The sequence below is a fragment of the Lissotriton vulgaris genome, unplaced genomic scaffold, assembly GCF_964263255.1.
Source record: "Lissotriton vulgaris unplaced genomic scaffold, aLisVul1.2 SCAFFOLD_431, whole genome shotgun sequence".
NCBI classification, from domain to species: domain Eukaryota; kingdom Metazoa; phylum Chordata; class Amphibia; order Caudata; family Salamandridae; genus Lissotriton; species Lissotriton vulgaris.
Genome location: NW_028241894.1, coordinates 814789 through 828680, shown reverse-complemented (window position 1 = coordinate 828680; position 13892 = coordinate 814789). Strand labels below are relative to the sequence as shown.

The following is a 13892-nucleotide window of genomic DNA, read 5'->3' as shown; positions in this document are numbered from 1 at the left end:
TTATTGGTATTTCGGAGTTACGCAGACACCATTTCAAAGGAATACACATGAGTAAAATCAGACCCATCAACCCCTCCCCCTCGGCAGAGAGAAGGGAAGGACAGCAATCCATCAATTCCATATACAGAGGGCACTCCATTTCTCAGATGAGGATATGGAAAGGGAGAGAAACAACGTTACATTCGATTTTTTAGCAATGGTTATACATAGGCATTCCTAATGTGCCTCTTCATTCTGTCCACAGGGACCCATGCCACCTTTCAACATAGTAACGCCCAACAAACCGTGTAGGTCCTCAAGCCAGGAACGGCGTTAGGATATTCATGGTTGTCTTAGGCTGCCCATTGTGAATTTAGCCATCGCCTCTGGGCTATTACTTACCATGATTCTCCGGCACTAGTTGCATTTCCCCCTCCCCGGCAACCTCCAGAGTCCCCGAAGCTAGTGTGGCCATCCGGAGGTGTGCAAGTACATTGTCCCAATAAGAGAGTAGTGTCAAACAAGCCCAAATCATATGGAGAAAATCTGCTGCCCGTGATCTACACCTTGGACATTCATCTGTGCGAGCCGGATATATTATGTGTAATGTTCGTGGGCAGAGAAATACCTGGTGAACAAGGTTTATTGAACAAACTTAAACCGTGCATTGGAGCTTACTTTCTGAACCCTGTCATGCACTCTTACCCATTCTCCCTCTGACAGAGACTTCTCAGCCATTGCATCCCATTTTAACTGAACTGGCAGAGCCCCACAAGGTACATCGTCTCGTAAGGCTCGATAAAGGTGGGACACCAATTGCCTGCTCTGCGCCATATATAGAATCACTTTTAGTGTATTAGTACTGGGGTGTTCGTCCGGGAATGATGCCAAAATGTCTTGTGCTACTCTCGATATCTTTTCATATTGTAGGAATTGTCCTGTTCCCAAATTAAAGGTGGAGATCACCTCTTGGTTTTATCTGATGGGCTTAAGTCCAATAGTTTCTTATACCCCCTAGGCCTTTACTATAATCACTAGGGTCTCTCTTTTATGCGCTCATTCTCCGTGCCCCTCTTTCTGTGACTTTCACTCGGACACGATTACTGTATATTACAAATTTCTACCAATGAGAAGCTCAGGTGCGTTTGCGTGTTTTAGTTGTAAAAACGTGATAAGTGGTAAGGAGTTATATTATTCCATGGTGTGCTCTCAGCTCTGCTAATGTTGACAAACCAGATGTCCATGGTACTTTGGGTAAAAGAAACAACTCCTCCGTTGGCAATGTTGGAGCATAATTTCCTGAAACTAAAGTTTTCATGTTGTGCTTGTGAGGTATTTGCACGCACTTTTCGTGCCAATGTGTTTGCTGACTATGAGCTTCTTTGGTGAATTAAATAGTACAGTCGATAGCACTCGATCCGTTTGTTGCGATACTCCACACTCGGTGGCACACACAACATGAATTTATACCGTTTACACAAAAAACTTCAGGTTGAGATGTGTGCTCCCTAATTAGCATGTATCTCTTGAAATACATCTCATTTACAAATTCAAATCACATTTATGCCTCAAAACAACACCCTATTTTGCTGAATTCAGAAAGGTCAGCTCTACATTTTAGAATTTAAATCGTTACTTTTCACATTATGCGAACAACGGGAGATAAAAACTAGCTTTACAACTTTCAGGCCGTGCTTTTGTCGATGGAAAGTTGCAGCTGTGCAAGCTATCTAGCCAAAAATGTCGGTGCAAATCGGCACTAGCATTTTCTAAACTGTCGGGAAAATGAAAAAAATGCGTGACCTTTTTTGCCCTTGTGCTTTAGCTGTAAACATTGCAAGCTAAAGCGCGGGTGCCGCGATTGCTTAAAATGTAAAGAAAAATATTTTTTTCTATTTCTTTACATTTTAAGCAATGGCTGCACCCGCGCTTTAGCTTATGGTGTTTACAGCTAAAGCGCGAGCCAGCGACTGTAAAAAAAGTAAGGAAATAAAACAAAAAATCGTGACCACGCCTTTTTTTCCTATTTGTTGACTTTTGTTACAATCGCCGTCTCGCTCTTTAGCTGTAATCATCATAACCTAAAGTGCGGGTGCAGCCACTGCCAAAGCGAACTCCCACAAGGGAAACGCCAAATGTGCACGCGTTGCAGTACAAAGTAATGCAAAAGGTGCACTTTTTTGCCCAAAAAGCGGATTGATTCCAAAAGGTCCCCTCATATGCAGCGCATGTGCGCTGCGTAGGCAAGACCTAAAAGAGACTTCCTACTTTTCGGAAACGAAATGAAGTGCACTAAAAGTACCGTCTGTACCTAATTGTAACTTTTTGTATTTACATTCCTTTCGTATCGAGCCTTTCTAATAAAACAATGAAATAATTTGCCTTTTTGGTTTGTCAATGGGCATATAATCTTCAATATAATTTTATATATACTGAATGTCTTAAATGCATCCTATATCAATCATCATTCCGAGGATGTCATGAACACTCTGACATGTTGATTTTGATATATACTGCTAAATATCGAGCTTTTTTCCTTGTTAAATTCGGGCAAGTTTGAAATAGTAATATATAAATGAAGGCAGAGGCTGCCCCAGGAAATGGGAATAGATCCGGCATAATTGGGAATCCTATCGTGGACTGGCCCAACAGGATAGGAGCGGACACCTCATATCGACAGACATGATACTCCCTTTGCAGCGGAGGCTCCAGACTGAGTTAACGAAAGGGTGGGGGCGGACACAAGTACTGGGGGGGGGTGGGGGGGTGAAAACCCATCCACTGATATGAAATTTTTGTGTATGTGATTATGAAAATTGTAAACGTCATTGCTTATCTATAAAATCTTAAATAAAGTGATGTTTAAAAAAATTCTGTCAGGGTTGAATTATCGACATGTAAGGAAGAATACGAAATTTATCACACATGATAATTATCAGGTGTGCTAAACATCAATACTCATGATTGCAATCCATGCATAAGCATGTGTTTGCCTAGGAATTGTGATTAAATGGACAAGCTATAACCAGGCCTTTCTCCCAAGTTTCTTATTGTGCTAGTTGGCCAGTTTTAAAATCCTATCCTCGTTGACATCAAACAAAAAGCCCTCGCAGTACACCAAGAGCATCAGCGCCTCTTTCCTGGAAAGCACAGTTGTCTTCAGAGGTAGTGGAGGTGACTTTAAACCACAACAGATGCAGAGAAACACGCATCAATAAGATGAAAACTATCGAATTTCTCAAGTGCTTTGTAGGTAATATTAGAAGTAATGGACCTAGAAGTGCTGAAAACGCACACGGTGGGACAGAGCGCTAAGAAGCCTGGAAGCAACGAGGAAACCATTTGTGTTATGGTATAATTAAATTTGTATTACTAAAATGCCTTCAAGCAACAAGACGCTGCCCTGCTACTGCAACCACTGCGAGTTTCTGTCTCAGCTGAAAGAACGACGCTCTTGTTATGCACTTATGGGTTATTTCTAGACCGAATATAATTACGTTTACCACCTTGACTGTAGGCAAAAAAGCAATCTAAAATTATGCAAAACAAGGCCAGAATATTTTCTGACTGTAACAAGAAATTATGCGCATACATTTACGCTATGAAAACACACTTGATATCACTTTTTAAGACATCTTACAAAAGACTAGCGCTTTTAGCATTCGCTTTTTAGAATTAACACATGACGCCAGAAGCAAGGATTAGAGGCAACAGATTGTTCTTGTAAAAAATATAACAAGCATTTTCTTAGAACGTCTGTATTTGAGGGCTGACAAAAGCAATAAAAAGTACCTTCCCCAGTACAAAACAATTTTAAAAACGAATGATGTGTGTGTAGTAAGGAGTCCTTTAGGACCGAACAGGGAAAATGACCATCACGCCGGACCTGGCTGTAGGCAGTAGTGCTTCATAAATCTGTGTAAGGAAACCCACAGTGCTGCATGACAGATATCCAGGAAAGGAACTCTGCAAGCTAACACTGTGGCTTTGGCTGATAGAGCGAGCAAGCAAGCAAACAATCAGTGGGTTGCTTTTTGGCCAGTGCGAAACTGGATGTCGGCCAACTCCCTAAAAACCAACCCCAATAAGACAGAGGTGGTGGCCGTCACCACAGACACCAACTCATGGAGCAGTCTCTTCTGGCCACAAAAGCTAGGCAAATACCCTGAGCCAGCCGTGGCGGTCAAAAGCCTTAGCATCCAGATTGACAACAAACTGTCCATGATCCAACAGGTGTTAGCAATAGTGGGCGCCTGCTCAAGCATTCTGAGGCAGCTGCGGAAATTGGCCCCCCCTCCTCACCTTTGATACCCTGAAACGAGTGGTAGTAGCACTCATAATATCAAGATTGGACTACGGGAACTCGCTTTACCTAAGACTTACAGAAAAACAACTGGCCAGACTTCAGATTGTAATGAACAATGCGGACAGGCTGGTGTTCAAAGTACCCCGACGCACGCATGCCACTCCTCTCCTCTGCCAGCTCCACTGGCTCCCGATCAGGCAAAGGACAAAGTTCAAAAGTCCCTGCATTGCACACAAATAAATCTTTGGCCAGGCCCCTAGCTACATCAAAAATAGCCTAGCTAACTACATCCCTAGCAGAGCGCTCTGCTCCTTAGACGCCAGGTTCCTGGTCTGCCCCCGCTCCCGACTGGCCTCCCTTGGAGGTAGAGCTTTCTCCACAATCATCCCACAGATCTGGAACAAGCAGCCCGACAACATTCGAAAGGAACACTCCCTGCTGCCTTTCAGAAAAAAACGTAAGACCAGACTCTTCCAGGAGGCTTGGAGCACACGGTAGCGTACCCACTACTCATCATAACCAACTGCAGACCCCCTCTCACAGCGCTTAGAGACCATTGGTGATAACGCGCTATACAAATAGAAATTACAATTACAATTTTGATGCAGAGAACAATCCATCAAGAGATGGTCGACTTCTTAGCAGTCTTCCATTTATTTGCTCCACCATTCCCCACGAAGTCTTAATCATCTCCCGAGTGTGATCAAGGTAGAATGACAACACTCTTTTTGGGTCCAGTCAGTACAGTCTCTCCTCTTCTTTAGAAAAATGAGGCAAAGCGTAAAAGGCAGGCAAATTGATGGACCAGCCTACATGGAAAAGAGTAACCACCTTTGGTAAGAAGGATACCGTACTTCTAAGAGCGAGTTTATCAGGTAGAAGGTAAATTATGGAAGATGAGCAGAGAGCACCTATAGCTCACTCAAAAGGCCATTTTGATGGTCAAAGGCCTAAGTGGACAGTTGTGAGGCGGCTCAAAGGGAGCGCACATCAGGAAAGGGAGTACCAGAGTACATTTTTAGATCTGGGCCTGCTCCTAGCCAAGAGGAATATCACCACAGATTGGAAGGAGAAACAGGGCCCTAGCATCGCCAAGTGGAGAGCAGAGTTCCTAAAATGGGCCGAGTGTGAGGGAGTGATTAGGTTACAAATTGTGAATTGCACGGGGAGTGAAAAGGTGCTGGATAGGGAGCGAGCCTGGGAAAGGCTCATTGTAGCACTCAAATCTCCCGCAGAAGTTGAGGAGGATGCAGCTGAAGGTGCCCCTGGGGCAGCCATGGTCTGATGTGCAGACAGCTATGTGCCCACCTTGCTCCTTAATCTTGTGGGTAGCGGTGGCGCTCGACACGTAAGCCTGCTTTCCCTCAGCTGCAACTATCCACTGCTCTCATAACTCACCCCACTGCGACAACAGTTCCTCTGACCTCTGGCAGCCAGCAATTCAATGACACTCATGGGAGGGTGGAGAGGGAGGGAGGGGGGTTAGTTGGGGATGGGACTGTTCAATTGTTGGAAATCACTTATGGTAAGATTCAGAAGACTGGTCCGGACAGTTGACAAGGACATCTTAGGGAACCATAACTGTGTCTTAATTAACTTGCTGTAAAATGTGTCTTCGCTAAATGTCTGGGGGATGTAACCGTACCCCCTATGTCCTTTTCTTGACTTCCTTTTTGGATGTATGGAAATCAATACAACTTTGTTTACAAAAGAAAAATCAGGAAAGGAGTCCAGGTTAAGGTCCCACTGGGGCATAATAAAAGGTGCTGGTGGGAACATGTGTTGAGACATTTCAGAAAACTATATACAATTGGGGATTTAAAAATGGATGGCTGATGTGGCAACAGCAGAAATGTCGAAACGGCAGAAAGGTAAACATTTAACGTGCCCTAATATGAGCCCTGCTGGGCTAAATAAAATACCCTGGGAAGGTGGGGTGGGACCGGATAGAGAGTCAACATGTTTATAAGCACACCATGTCACAAACGTGCTCCAAAGGTTTGCATATTCTGTCTTGGTAGAGGGAAATCTGGCTGCCAAGATAACATTGCAGACTTTGGGTTGAAGGTGAGCAGTCGACTGTCACCGATCAATCTCCACGCATGAAGGCAAAGCATTTTCAAGTTGGGGTACAGAACCCAGTCTTCTGCTGCAACAGAAGATACTCCCAAAGAGGGAGCCTGATTGGAGGAACACTGCTCATTCTTACAGGTCAGGACACCAGAAACTAGGTAGGTGCCCAATTCAGAGCAACAATAATAACTTGGGACTGGTCGTTTTGAATCTTCAAGAGAACTCTGGGCAGGTTTGGTAATGGCAGGAAGGCGTACAGGAGGCCTGAGCTCCACTAGACATGAAAAGCATCTCTGATCGAGAGCTGCTTTGGAAACTCCAGTATACAAAACTACTGGCAGTACACATTCTTGGCAGAGGCGAACAGATCTAAGTAAGGATCCCCCTCTGTAGCCTAGTCTAGTAGTCTTATGTAGCACATAGCGACCCTAGGGCCGCCCAGTGCTCCGTCAGTCAACTAAAAGCCAACATAACTAGCAAGCTATCTACCACACAGCCAGGTCTTCAAGGCCTTATGAAAGGAAAGCTCATTAGACCACTGGCAAAGTGCAAAGGTAAGGGTGTTCCAGAGATTGGCGGCCTGGTAAGAAAAAGAACGGCAACATCACTGGGATCTCTCAAACCTGGGAATTTGTAACAAACGAGCTGAGGAGGAACAAAGTGACCATCCAGGAATGTAATGAGTAGCCAGCTTTTTAATAAGACAGGACCTCTCTTGAAGAGTGATCTATGTAGGATACATGGAGGCTTAAATTGAACTCACTTCCTAGTAGATTCAAAACCTTCCTTAGTGGCGTCAAGGCACCAAAGTAGTTAGCTGGCAGTTTATTTGCTTGGTGACCCATGGTGAGGCTGAAATCTAGCCACATCCCAAGGCTCTTTATTACCCCTTTTGGACTGGGGAGTTCTTCCAGATAGTCAGTGACAAGAGTTGTAGGAAGCTGTAGGAAGATACCTTGCACCACCTCCAGATGAAGACGCCATTTGTGATCCGCCAGACATAGACAGCTGAGTTAATCTGCTCTGGCATTCAGAGAGCCAACCAGGTGTTGAACCATTAGGGATATGCCCTGGTGTTCCAGCCATGTCCAGAGATGCAAAGCCTCTTGACAGAGCGTTCACGACCACGCTCTGCCTAGTTTGTTTCAATCCCACATGGCAGTGGTGTTGTCCATGAACACCTGTGCCAGCCTTCCCCTGATTGATGGACAAAAGGTTTTCAATGCTAACCGCATTGTTCGAAGCTCCAACAGATTAATGTGGAGCTCAGAGTCCACTAATCTCCACCTCTCCCAGAAGGCCGCCACAGCCCAGGAGTGACACATTGTCACTACAATCAGCTCTTGTTGGGGATGGGAGAAGGGTCTGCCACTGACCCAATCGCAGTTCGTCAGCCACCACTGCAGGTCTTTAGCAGTTTGCTCCGAGATTGGGCCCATGGGGAGAAGTTACCCTGATGCTGCGCCCACTGGGACTTCAGGTCCCACTGTAGAGCCAACATATATCAACAGGCATGTGTCACAAGCTGCATGCAGGAGGCCATGAGGCCCAACAGCCTTAGGGTCAGTCTCACTAAGACCCAGGAGAGAGGCTGAAACATCGCTATCATAGCCTAAATATCCTGGACTCGCCACGTAGGAGGATAAGTCTGAAACTGCACTGTGTCCAGAATGGCTCCAATAAAAAGGAGCATCTGAGAGGGAGTCAGGAGTGACTTCAGCACGATGAAGTGCAGAAGGTTCGCCATAGGTGGAGGTGGGAGACAACTGCCTGTGGCAAGCCCGCTTCCAACCACCAATTGTCAAGGCATTGGAGTGGGGGGACTCCTAACCTCTGGAAGTGAGCTGCAACCACTGCCATCACCTTAGTGAACATCCAAGGGGTGCTTTTAATGGCAAACAAAGTGGTCTTGTCCCACCTTGAACTGCAGGTATCATCCATGTGGAGGCAGGACAGACGTGTGGAACTAGGCAGCCTTCAAGTCCAATACTACCATCCAGTCTTCTGGGTCCAGGGTAGACAGGACTTGCGTGAGCAACTTGAATTCCTCCTTTTTCAGGAAAAGGATGAGAAGGCGCAGGTCTAGAATAGGACAAAGGCCTCCGTCTTTCTTGGGTACTAGAAAGCAGCAGGAATTTGAACCACAATCTACAATCTACTTCTGATGACGGGTTCCGCTCTATAGCTCCCTTGGCCAAAAAAGCTAACACTTCCTGACAGACCAAGGAGAGGTGGTCCTCAGTCAGCTTTTCATAGGTGGTAGGCATTAGCCCTTTTAAACAACCTGCAAAACCCAACGGTCGGATGTTATAGACCTCAAGTGGTGATAGAAATGGCATAGCCTACCCCCCACTGTATTCCCATGATGGCAGTCGGGCAAACTAAAGGAGTTTGGAGGCTGCAGCTTCTGGGGGATGGTGGACTGGCACAAATTCTGGCTACCTGTCTCACGTGGTCTGTGGGAACCGTGTCCTTGGCCACGTAAAGTTTATGAAACCTGCTTGCCATGATAGCTGGGAGTATAGAGACGCAGTTGGAAGCCCATTCTGTGGCCACGAAAGGGGCGAAAGGCCGAAGAAAGGCCCAAGGACCTGGATTAGCCCTACTGTACTTAAACACTCCAGCGCTGTGTCCGCCTTCTCATCAAAGAGACAGGAACCATCAAAGTGCATGTTCATGAGCGAAGCCTGGACATCCCCGAAAAGCCAGTGGTTCTCAACCAGGTGTGGTACCTAAAGGTCACTGACAATGAAATCACTCTGCCCAGCGAGTCTGTCATGTCTAACCCACATCTTATGGAGAAGTTAGCTGCCTATCTGTAAGAAAGTGCCCTCTATTTGCCAAACTGTTAATTTACTTTGACTGAGTGTGGCCTGGGCTCCTGCCAACCAGGTACCCTGGGCCTATTATCGTTCACTAAAACTGCATTAAGACAAAACCAAATTAGCACTCTTTGGCCACATGTCAGTCCCTTGTAAATGGTACCATAGGTAACAAGGGCACTGTGGCCAGGGAAGGCCTCTAAGGGCTGCAGCACTTATTGTGCCACGCTTAGAGGCCCTGTACCTTTACACACACACACTGCCAGTGCAAGCTGTGTGTTTTGGTGCAGAACAAAGTGAAGAGTCAACATGGCACACATCCCTGTATGCCATGCCTACAACCCACTGCCCTGGCATAGGTCAGCCACACTACAGCTGGGTGCACTATATCAGTGGTGAGGGTATAGGTGTATGAGCACTGTACCCCTACAGTGTCTAAGCCAATTCTTAGACATTGTAAGTGCAGTAATGCCATTAAGAGTATATGGTGCTGTGAGTTTGTCATTACGAACTCCACAGCACCATAATGGCTTAACTGAAAACTGGGAAGTTTGGTATCAAACTCCTCAGCACCTTAAACCCACACTGATACCAGTGTGGGATTTAATGAAAAATGCACTCAGATGGCATCTTAGAGATGCCCCCTGAAAAACAACCTAAAACTATGGCCCTGGCTGAGTGGCTGCTCGCCAGCCACTCAGTTTCTGGACCCCTGGGTCAAAAGCCTACTGCTCTCTGGAGTCTGAAACAATGCACATCCTGGGACGAGGTGCCAAACCTCCTCCCCACAGGATGTGCAGGGTCCACGAAGAGGAAGCTTCAAAGGCTTGTCGCCTTTGTAAGCTACCCCAGGTATTTGCTGCTTCCAGCAACTGGCCCCCACCGGTTGTAACCCTCACTTTGGGTGGGAGAATCATCAGGAAAACCAAGTAAGGAAGGGAGGTGTGCCCACCTTTGCCAACCCCACCCATCAGGTGGGGTAGGTGAAGTGAAGCACAACACTCAGTCCCTGCCATCTTGCAGATGGGGGAGACCCGGCCAACCAGAGAGAGGCATATGCCCCCTCCCACTGGAGGGTGGCAAAATAGGGGGTGTACCCACCCCAAGGAAGGGACCCATTGGTCCAGACCTTTACTTACCTATAATGCCCCTAAATCTAGTATTTAGGGGCAACCCCGAACCTTGCCTCCTCAGACAAGAACTGACCGGAAGAAGAGAAGGACAGAAGAAGTTGTGCTGAACTAAGAAGAGGAGGACGCCCACTGACTTGGCCTCAGCCCTACCGGCTTGTCCGCACCTCGATACTGCTCCAGCGAAATCCCGGTGTTTCTGCAGCCAGAAGCCCTCATCAATCTGAAGGACCTGCCCTGCATTCTAAACTCAAGACTTTGCATCCTTTGAGCACCGGATTTGCTCACCAACCGACTCTGGCTCCGGCCAAATCCGCGAGTCTGCACCACTCTGCAACCGATGCCAACAGCGAGTGGCCCAACACCACAAGGAGGTCTCCCCGCCGATCCAGACCTGAGATCTGGTGATCTCTGACCTGTTTCGCATCTCCAATCGATGCCTGCAGGTTCTTTCTGGAGGATCTCCCTGACCGCGATCGTAGCTGGTTTGAAAACCTGACGCCTAAAGACCCCCCGGCACTCTACGTCCCACGGCCTTGGGTGACCCAACCGACTGTCGCAGCATCCCCAGGCATTACAACTTCCCTCTCCAACCGGTGGTCACCTCCAGAAGATCTTTGTCCCCAAGCCTGCAGTCTTTGTTGCAACCAGAGAATCGCCATTGAAAACAACCGGCCACCCGACGCCAAAACAGCACCCTGCACCCAGCCGCCGTTGCCAGTGTACCTTGGGTGCTAACTTGGATCCCCCTTTGCCCTGAGCCTAACACCAGGAGCTTTGCTCCCACAACCTTGTGGCCTGCTCGTGAGCAGCCATCAACTGGAGGCTCTCTATTCCCCATTGGATAACATAGGGCCTCAGCACTCTGCACCAGGCCGTCCTAGTGCCGCTGAGGGTGCTTTGAGAGTGCACCCTTGACCTTGGATGAACCCTGGTTCTAACCCCAGAAAACCAACTCCTAAACCCAAGTACTGACCTTGAAACCGATATTCTAATTTCCTACCATAGGACTGCATTGACTGCTTTCTTGTGAAAATTCTTCTGTGTGGAGTTGGTTTTGTATGAGATCGGCAAATATCTAAAAACTGCTTTAATTACCTTTTCTCTAGGAAATGTCCCAGTGTGCTATCTAGGCATATCACAGTAGAAAAAGTAATCTGAAAAGTAATCAAAAGTAATCAAACAATAATTTCCACTGTTTTGAAAGTATTTGCAACCCTGTAACAAAGTCATTTTCATTCAGCTTGCTTGTGTTGTTCAACCTGCATGCTTGGTTCTAGAAAATAAATATAACTAAATAATATATTTGAATACATTCAAATTGGTCTGAGTTCAGTCTTTGAGTGTGTGACATAATTTTTTGCCTAAGTGTGTACAACAAATGCTTAACACTACCCTGTAATAAAGCCTTACTGCTTGCCCACGCCACCACAAATAGAGTAAGGTGCTATCTACATTTACCTCTGCCTACCTTTGGGTTCCACTGGACTCTGCAAACTATACCTCATTTTGGTATAGTATATACACAGCCAGCTTCCTACACATATCTCCTTTCAGCAATCGTTTGAGAGAGTGAGGCTCGGGCCTCCTCCAAGACCATGAGCAGCACCTGCACAACAGAGTCCCACATCATATGGGAGAAGGGGCCCAACAGTCATGTGGTGTTCACCGACTACAATGCCAGGCTGACAGAAGAGAACATCTTCTTCCTGAAGTTATCCCGCCCTTTGGATTCCCAATCTGGTGGTGTGGTAAGGCATGTACGGAGGTTAATTTTGGAACTGGAGGCCAGGACCACCAAGCTCTGCGGGTGGGTGTTGGGTGAGGACAGGAGCCCATGTGTAGGGCATGGTCAAGGCCCAGAGTAGGACGTCTGTAAGGGCTTTATTAAATGGGAGTAATAGCTCTGTGGGGGCATCACCCGGCTGAAGCACCTCCCACAAGAAGTTTGTCTTGACTGTCACTGAGAGTAGCATGAGGTCCTGGACCTCAGCCGCCCTCTGCACCACCATTGCAAATGAGGCACCCTCCTCCGTAGCCACGGTAGAGGGAGAGACCAGGCCAGTGTCTGGGGAGCTGTCCAGTTTACTGGCATCCGCCAGATCTTCATACCAGGTGTCCTTGGGATCCTCTAATATTTGATTACCATAAAGATCCACAGACCCCTCCTACTCACCACCCAATCCAGGCCTATCATAGTAATAAGCTGCTAGCTCCTATAAGCGGTCTGACCCCTGTGCCAAACGATGCTCATCTGGCTCATTATCGAAGTCGGGAATGCTGATGGAATGGTGCCTGCAGCAGGCTTGTCCCAACAGGGGCGCTGGCAGTGAATCATGTGTAGAGGGTTGGCGAAGTGGCTTGACTTGCACCTCTCCGGTTCTGTCAGTGGATCCCCATGCCCAACTGACGCTGAGAGCGAACATGCTGGCAGAAGACCAGTAGGGGCCCCTCCTGTTCTCAGGGGTCCTGAGGGCGCACCAGAGGGGTTGGGCTGCCCAAAGATGAGGTGTATGGTCTCACAGAACTCTTTAAGCTGGGTGGGGTTGTTCCGGCTCCTGGAAATTCACAAAACTTTGAACAATAAAAAAAGTTCATCCACCTTAACTCCTTCTTGGAAAGTTTAGCGCTGACTAGTTAAGTGGGGTGAGAAAAAAGGGTTTCCAAAACACAAAATCCCCATGCATTTTCCAGTCTTCTCTAGACAAGGCTACAGCAAAAACTGTTGAACAGATTTACACCAAATTTGGCAGGAAGCTAAAACTTGATCCACAGATTGTGCTTTTTGTGATTTGGTGTAAATTTGTTAAGTAGTTTTGAGCTATTAAGGGTCCAAAAATATATATATATATTTGCATGGTTGGGCTTGTAAGAGTCTCCAAGACTCTTTCAAGCCCAACCAGGAGCACAAATTTAAAAATCGAGCATTTTGATGGCCCAGAGAGTTTTATTTCCCTTTGGCTATCTCGCTCCAGAGGGAATCAAACTCTCGTGCGTGCTCTGATGGGCTGCCAGCAACATGAGATAAATGTTGCTGGCAGCCATTTTTGCACTCGAGGACTTGGGGTCCGATGTACGACAGTTATTTGCGGTTGCAAACGGGAATTCGGCCCCCTTGCGACCGCAAAATAGGTCAGCCAAATGTTTTAACCCAATATTGCGAGTCGCTAACCTATTAGCATCTCGCAAAATGTTAATGTTAACTAGATTTATAGAGCGCAGCTGATACCCTGAGGTGTCCCGTCGCTATGGTGAAAACCTACCTGTGGAATGTAAGCGTGGGAGAGATATGTCAGTTGTTAAAGAGCCACGTTTTTAGGGACTTTCTAAAAGCCAACAGGTTGGTCATGCTTCTGAGATATAGAGGAAGCATGTTCCAGGCCTTTGCTGCATTGGTAATGAAACTTCTGCACCCCCACTTTGCTTTCTTGATGTGCGTCGTTGTTACCAGCTTAGCCTCGGAAGAACGAAGTGTTCCTCTGGGAATGTACCAGCGGAATTGTTGCTTTAGAAAGTCACAGCCAGATCCTTGCAGCAGTTTGGGGACCAGAAGGAGGGGTTGTTGCCGAACAGTACCACCTC

The 13892-nt window shown here is 46.9% G+C and overlaps 1 protein-coding gene across 1 annotated transcript in view; it reads right to left on the bottom strand.

The window, feature by feature from the left end:
* LOC147669866 (meiotic nuclear division protein 1 homolog) overlaps nucleotides 1–13892 on the bottom strand; it is a 454217-nt gene that overhangs the window by 192896 nt on the left and 247429 nt on the right. The gene's annotated exons all lie outside the window — the stretch shown is intronic.